At 38.1% G+C, this 8600-nt stretch overlaps 1 long non-coding RNA gene across 1 annotated transcript; it reads left to right on the forward strand.

Moving 5' to 3' along the window:
• Nucleotides 1–302: 302 nt before the first annotated feature.
• LOC134287535 (uncharacterized) lies at nucleotides 303–3200 on the forward strand. Its single transcript, XR_009997362.1, has 2 exons — nucleotides 303–2747; nucleotides 2860–3200. It is a non-coding gene; the product is annotated as an uncharacterized LOC134287535 (long non-coding RNA).
• The last annotated feature ends 5400 nt before the right edge of the window (nucleotides 3201–8600 follow it).

Below are 8600 nucleotides of genomic sequence, written 5' to 3' on the forward strand. Positions count from 1 at the left end.
TATAAAACAGCCACCATAAATACAGATCAAACCATGCAAGAGTCATCCTGATTGGTTCATCCGTTCGTGAGTTTTGTTGACTCAAAGGGACTTCGAGTTCATGTTTATATATAAATATGCAATTATATAAATTCAATACCAACCAATTTTGATACATAGCTACAATGCATGTAAGAGTCAAGATTGAAGTTCAATAAATTCTTGATTACAGTATAAGAACCCAACAGTTCAACATTCAAGCGATAGTGAAAACGAAACTTAAAAACCGCTTCAAGCTAGTACAATGAGGAGCTTAAAAAAAAAGAAAAGAAGTTGGGTTCTGCTAGGAAAAGACATTTGTTTCATAAACTTTGTTATGAAGTTTGAATATAATCTCACAAGGACAAGGGTTGGTGGTATTGTTAAATGATGCATTCGTTCAATCAAATGGGAAGAAACCATTTGAGCAGTTACAGACTAGACTATAGTTGTATCATTGGTTGCACTATGTCAAAAGTATAACCACAGTATTGCAGATGTTATCCCGTAATAGACTCACACCCGAAAAATTCTGTTCCATCAATATATTCTCTGTACTTTAAAGCGTTGCTTGAATGTTTGTGTTGGTTAGTATGCAATCTATCTAATGATAACTTACGTGTCCAATTAAATGTTAACTCTCTATTTCGTTAAATCAATGAATAATGCTGTAATGTTGCAGAAGAAATGTATAAACTTAAAATCCATGTGATAAAGATCATGTTTATCTGTTTAGAATTTAAATTGTAATCCCATTGAAGAAATGTTTATAATCTTCAACTGTTAGAAATAGCTCTACACCTAAGCTTAACAGATCAAGAGGATACATATAATCCTATAACAAAAATACTGGTGTTTCAAATTATACACTATACACCATATGAAAAAAAAAAAAATTTCAAACCATATTGTCAATTTTGCACCCTACCGAATAAGACAAAATGAATACATCCCGGGTGAAACCATCGTCAGAGTCGTCGCCAGCCAATCAGCTGAAGGGCGTCTGACGTTTCTCCGATCACACTAATACAAACAGCAATAGATGTGATACTTGATTCGTCTCGATGATTCTGAGATGCTGACTGGAAGTTGGCAGCGCGAATTGTTGTAGAAGCAACATTCAATATCACGGGTTTATACGAAGTTCAGGACAAGTAGTAGAAAACAAACTCACTCACCTAAATAAACGCTAGTAATATGAAACATCGAAAGAAAGGCAACTGCAAAATATTAAGTAAGAAAACAGAGCACCGAGAATGAACGCAATTTGAATAATGCGCAAATGATAGTACACTGAAACGAACATACGAAGCATAGAGAGTATGGGAATGAATCAGCTTGACATGGGTATCGGTATGATAATCCTTACATAGGTTTCCCTCGAACCTGAATGGAATTTAGTCGATTTAAAATAAAACGCATCCCCAGTGTCGTTGAAAGTTTCATTACGATTATGAAGAGCTTATTTTGGTGTTAAAACCAATCAATAATGCTAGATGAATGTTCCAAACCAAAACAACAGACTCAAAATGTCAATATGTGTTGTTCGGTTTTGGCATTCAAATTTACTTAAGTCATTCGACGTCTTTCTTCTGCCATTGATTAGCGATAAAATAGAGAACGCGATAGGCAGAAAGAATTTGCTCGACCAAAGTAGAAACATAATTGAGTGAGTGTTTCTTATGCCTGAATCAGGAAACATTTGTTGAAATCGTAGCTCGATGCGTAAAGAACATTACGTATGTTCTGATCGGAATTCAAATAAAGCGGATAATGTTATCCTATAATCAATTTGGAGCGCACAAAAGAAACAAGTAATGGAGAGGATTGTGAATTCTAGGAAATTCTCTATACTCTGATTCGAAAGCGTTCTCTACCAAATATGGAGCAGGCCTAGTGCATTTGCCGTAATATTAAGTCTTCCACAAAAGAGATAAAATGAAATGCAAAAGAAAAGACCAGATGTAGGAGAATCTTCTCAGTCCATTTGGCATTCCAGTCTATCATGAGATGAAGGAAGTGAGACTTCAGTCCATCTATGATAAAGGGAAACACAAAGGAAACTTGATGTTTCAGTCTGCATTAGAGAAGATCAGATGTAGGAGAATCTTCTCAGTCCATTTGGCATTCCAGTCTATCATGAGATGAAGGAATTGAGAATTCAGTCCATCTATGATAAAGGGAAACGCAAAGGAAACTTAGAGTTTCAGTCTGCAAAAGAAAAGACCAGATGTAGGAGAATCTTCTCAGTCCATTTGGCATTCCAGTCTATCATGAGATGAAGGAATTGAGAGTTCAGTCCATCTATGATAAAGGGAAACGCAAAGGAAACTTAGAGTTTCAGTCTGCAAAAGAAAAGACCAGATGTAGGAGAATCTTCTCAGTCCATTTGGCATTCCAGTCTATCATGAGATGAAGGAATTGAGACTTCAATCCATCTATGATAAAGGGAAACGCAAAGGAAACTTGATGTTTCAGTCTGCATTAGAGAAGACCAAATGTAGGAGATTCATCTCAGTCCATTTGGCAGTCCAGTCTACCAATAAATAAAGGAAGTTAATTGATCTTCAATTTATTTTCTGGTACAGGGATACTGGAATATATAAAGATAACACTTGATATTTAATACTTCAACTATTCTAGGTTTTGATGCAAATTATCAATGATATACGAAATCTCCGATTAGAGGGCCAAAGGAATAACAAAACTGTTTAATTGAAATAACAGAGGTAAGATGTTCACCGGATGATGAAGAAAAAAAAAAGTAATGCGGAAGGATAAGTATTTAAATGTCATTTTGTTTTGAAAATTACTTTTCTGATATATGCTTTAATTGTCTAGGTACGCAAGACTACCATTCCAACCTGAAGGATGATACTGATAAAGGCTAGCTTTGCAAGCACGAATTTCTGGAGAGGTCAGCTGACGGTTATCAATTATTTCAATACAAGATTCCGAAATCAGTTTCCTAGCATAGCAAATAGTGATAACACAAGCTGTATATAAATCATTAGCGAGCAATTGTACTTGCATATAACATTATAATAGGTTTCATCGATACAGTCATTACTCAACGCATTACACACTATTTCAATTTTATTGAAAGTTAAGGAGAGATGTAGTAGGCTGGGCTTTGGATGATGAGAAATAAATGTCATTGTTGTATTAGTTTAAATCTGAAACAGACGTGTTTACTACAAAAGCCACAACTATGAAAAATTAAAATGATCGTTAAAAGCGTGATCGATGCAAATTTCGCAAGTGTTACGTCTGTTTGTATGTGCTTACATGAACTATGTTTATGTATCAATCTGCATTTACTGAAATGTTTACGATCAGACTAAGCTTTCAACCATTTTGAAGTGAGCCATTTCTTCGCGTTTTCACTTTACTACCTAGATATACCTACATGGAACCGAGCAGACCAAACGCGCCGCTTCCGGAGCTTCGTCTCCCTCAAACAAGCGACATAACGAGGCGATATTAATTTGGGATGTCATTTTTCATCAAAAAGCACACTCATATATGTGGGTGGGTATAGGATACGTTCGTATGTGATGTATTATCCTTTGGGTTTGGGCCGCGCTCATCTCGTTTATCTTCTCAGGCGTCCTAGGAGCAGTCAGCTTTCTTTCGGTGGTTTCATTCGCTTCAGCTCACCATGGCATGGAAAGTTTAAGTGAGTTGAAGAAAAGAATTTTCTTCTAGTGCGAAGATGGCAATCCCATATATGGGTCACACGGCAGCTCCTTCTCCGTATATGAGAACGCTTTACATTTCCATCCATGGCCAATGCGAGTTGTTTTGCTTTGTGATATTTTTATTTGCTAAATACACAATCCATTCGTCATACTATGAGCTGAGCTGTTTCGCGTCCCTCTAGTCAAAGGATTCTTGGATGGTTCCCACTTTTAAAGAAAGTTTAAAACAACGTTTTACGGTTATCCCCAAGAAAAGATTTCACAAAAGCTATTATAGAGAAGGACCAATATCCAACGAACATCTCCTCTGCATAAGAATGGAATAAATCATTCTCAAGCAAACTTTAGCCTAACCCGTTAATGCCACAGGTGTCTCACAATTTTAATCTTCATAAAAATGTGTTATCAACAGCCAAGTTCCAATAAAATAAACTTGATTTTACGAAAAATTTAGAGGTCGATGGTGTAGTTCTAAAAAATCCTTCAATGTGGGTCCTTAACATCTGGTATTTTTTTTTTTTCCAAGCTCTATTTTAGCACATTTGGCAATAGTACAAAATCGTTGTATTCTGATCCGTTTATATACAATGTATCGATAATAAGTGAACAAGAGGAAAAAAAGAAAATGACTGTCAGATGACATCATGGTTTACTAAAGATATCTAGATGCATCAATGAGCCTTTTTATCTCAGTTTCTCTATTTTTATTCTCGTACTCTCACTATAATGTCTCATTAGCTCTAACTAGCGCTGGAGGAAAATGCCGTGTATAAATCCGTGGAAATCACGGAAATAAATTCTGAAGTAATGCCAAAAGAAATCCCGTACGGAATCCCTGATGGAATCCTTGAAGAAATATCGGAAGGAATCCTATTTGGAAGCTTGGCAGGAATCCCTGAAAGACTAATTGAAGAGATCCCGGGAGGAATTATTCGAGAAATTCCATAAGAAATGCCAAAGAATCAGGGAAGAATCTTTGAAAAGGCCCCATCAGGAATCCTAGTACGAATACCTAAAAGAATCCCGCCAAGATTCCCTGAAGGAATCTTCGGAAGAATACCAGGAGGAACCCCTGAAGAAATCGTAGTAGGAACACCTAGAAGAATGCATTACCAAATGCGGAAAGGGATCTTTGAAAAAAAATCTAACAGTAATCAACTACGTTTGTGTATTTGATCCAACAAACACCCACTGTCCGGCAAAGATATTATTGAAGAAATATTTCTGCAATACAATTTTGATGCTACTTCAAAAAGTTTCAATCCGGGAGTTAGAAGGTGATAGCTCTATTGCAGATTCAGAGAACCTTTTCAGAATGACTGGAGAGACACGTCCATTCAGAAGTTACTTTCACTTACAATAAGCCCCGCATGTGTGCATTACCGTTATCAAATGGATAATGGTAATGCAAACACACTCCCGGATTCAAAGATAATCTTCAAAACTGGCGGGCATTTAGCTCAATTTGTTGTACAGTAAAACCTCCATGAGTCGATATTGAAGGGACCATCGACTCAAGGAAAAATCGAGTAAATAGTGGAACCAGAATCCTTTGGGAAGCTCTTTTGGGGGGGACCATCATAGTAACCCAGAAATATTGTTTCAGTATGGACAAGTTTACCACCATGAGTCGATATCGAGTCAAGGAACATCGACTCATGGAGGTTCGACTGTAGTAACGATAATCAGAACATTCTCACCGGAATCCATCCAAGGTAGCGCTGCCATCACCATGGGAACGTCTTCACGGCGCATTTAGTTAGGCTTGTTTGGCATGCTCCTCGTCTCACCATCATCGCGCACGCATTCAGTCATCATTGGAACACACGTCACTCGATTCGCTCTCACAGAAATTATGAGGCCACACTGTTTGATTCAGGAACCACTCGCGAATCATTGATTTTGATTACATAGTGTACATAGTGTACATACATATCAGCCAAAAACAAACGAGAAAAAAATCATACCGCAACAATTTTACAACCGAAAAAATACTGAATGGTAAAACACGACATTGACGATTTATTTTGACACTGTCTATACGAACTTTGGCACCAATTGCGTGAACCCCATGCTGGCAGCGGCATGCAATCACCGACAAGGATCTTAAACACTTCCGGATGGCGTAGCGCTGTCAGCTGCTCCAGTAGCACGGAACCAAGTTTGAACACAATCATGAGTTTAAACACAAACCTTCTCAAAATCAATAATTCACACTTTCTCACCCGCCGAAGAACCATCCGGATGGCGTAGCGGTCAAACCGTCAGCCGTCAGCGGAAACGCGAAAAAAATACCTCTGCACGTGGCAACGCCTACTGCCCTTTTTTTGTAATCCAACAGCATTCAGCTATATAGCCTATATTCTAAGGGCATCTCCAGGAGCGTTTCAGTTCCAGTTATATTTTTAAAACGGTTACAAAATTTGTAACTGTCGAAAATAGAACTCAAACAAGGGCGTCTTCAGCAGCAGTTCTAAATCATGCATACTTCTTACGGAAATCGGTAAATTTATTTGTCAACGACCTAATAAATCATAAACCCCGTTGGACTCGGTAGAATGATGTCCCCAGAGGGCATACATATGATTTGCCATGGTAACAACATAAATAGAACGCGTCAAAATCTTGTTTCAAATTTGTGCAAAAATAGAACGGGGTCGTATGCCAGTTACAAATTTTGAAACAAAACTGTTCGATCTTATACATTTGAAACGCCTGCTGAAGATGGTCAAGATGCAGTTCCAGATGCATTTTAAAACTGCCATACATTTTATAACGCTCCTGGAGATGCCCTAAGGCAAGTATTCAAGGAATGCCGATTAGAAGATTTGGAAGAATCATTTCAAGATTTGCTAAAGCAATCCTGGTTGTGATCCACGAAAAAATCACGGGAGAATTTTCTAAAGGATCAATATCAGGAATAATACTGAGAGCAATGGCTGGAAGCTCATCAGGAATTCCTGAAAGAATAACAGCAGAAATCTCGAAAAGAATTACTGGAGAATAATCGAGAGCAATCCCGAGAGAAATACCCGAAAAAAATCCGGTGAAGAATATTTCAAGGAATACCAGCAGGTATACCTAAAAGAACTCCACTAGGATTCTCTGAATATATATCAAACGAAATCATTGAAAATATACCAGGAGAAATAAGTGAAGTAATCCCAGCAGCAATTTATAACCCTAATCCTTTATCCTACCCTCTACCCGGGTAGACGTGAATATCATAATCATATCTTAAAACGATCAAATTTTGATGCCATATCTTAACATGATATTGATGAGATTTTAAAAAAGTTGCCAAATATCTGCTCAATATCTCATCGTGATATGATTTCAAAATTAGTACTTAATTTGATCTTTGGAAAGACTAGTGCAACCCGCTGTATAAATGCCGAAATTTCCCAACATTGCGCATAAAAACTAGTTTAAGTTTTCAACTTTCATTATGCGCCGTCCCCAAATAACGGAGATAGGGGTTTAAAAGATTCCGTTACGCTCCAGGGGAATAGGGAATACAGCCTAGCGTTACGACACATACAAAAAAGTTGGAGTTATTATACAAAAGCACATTATGGATTCCACCAGATCCTAATGAACCAACCACCGAGTTCAAAAATATCGAATTTAGCGTTACATAATAAATAGATGTTCCCTCATGTACAAATTTTACAAACAAGCACTGGGACAAAAAGGAAGTAGAAGCCCAGTCAACCAATCATCGTATAAGATGTTGCATAAGATGTTAAAGTGGAGGCGATATGCGTACATTTTACGTGCGCTTAAATGGAGGCATGCACGTATAAGGCCTCCGCTTTATCATTTTATGCAACATCTTATACGATGACTGGTTGTCTGGGAGTGGCCTTATTTGAATTGGAGAAAACAATAACACAGTTAGGGGCTGTTCATAAACCACGTAGACTTTTTGGGGGAAGGGGGGGGGGGTAGAGTAGATCTACTATCATCCATCCTACCGTTTACACTAAATCTCTACCCTATCATTTACCCAGCCTATACCGTAGTCCCTTATCCTATTCCTTACCCTTCGCCCTGACTTTTCTACCGTCGTCTATTCTGCCGTACCATCCACCCTAATTCTTCAATTCTTGGCGATCGACGCAATCGCCCCCGCCCCCTCTCCCTTCATGGGCGTCGCACTCCTCCGGGAATTTCTCTTGGGATATCCTTAGAAGTTCCTCCAGTGATTTTTGCAGCGCTGTTTTTGGAGATTCCTTCAGAAATTTCCCTAGGGATTCCAAAAGAAATTTCACTAGAGATCCTTTTAGATACTCTGTAGGTGTTCCTTCAAAGATTTCATCAGGTATTTCTCCTTATATTCCTTCGAGAATCCCACTAGAGATTGCTCCAATAATCTTGCATGGAATGATATAAAATACTTTAGCAAGAATTTCTTCCAGAAATTCCTTCAGAATTACATAGGAGTCCATCAAAGGCTTTCTTCAATAGTTTGTCCAGAAATTACTGCAGACATGAATTCCTTCAGATTTTTCCCAGGGGTTCCAACAGAAATTCTTCCAGGAATTCGACTAGATAGCTCTATTTAAAAAAAAATCCTCCAGTAACTCTTCATGAATTGCTTTCAGAAATTCCTCCTTGAACTCCTTCAGAAACTCTTCCACGAATTAATCCAGTACTTTCTCCAGGAACTGTTTAGGGATTCCCCTAGGAATTGTTCTTGGACTTGCTTCCGGGATTCCTCCTAGGGTTTCTTCAGGAATTCCTTCAGAAACTGCTACAGGAATTCCTACACAATCTCTTCTAAGGATTCCTTCAGGATTTCTCCCAGAATTTCTCTGTGACTTCTTTTGCACTTTCTCCTGGGATTTCTTTAGAAACTCCTCCTGGGAGTCCCTCAGA

The sequence above is a fragment of the Aedes albopictus genome, chromosome 2, assembly GCF_035046485.1.
Source record: "Aedes albopictus strain Foshan chromosome 2, AalbF5, whole genome shotgun sequence".
Taxonomy (NCBI): Eukaryota; Metazoa; Arthropoda; class Insecta; order Diptera; family Culicidae; genus Aedes; species Aedes albopictus.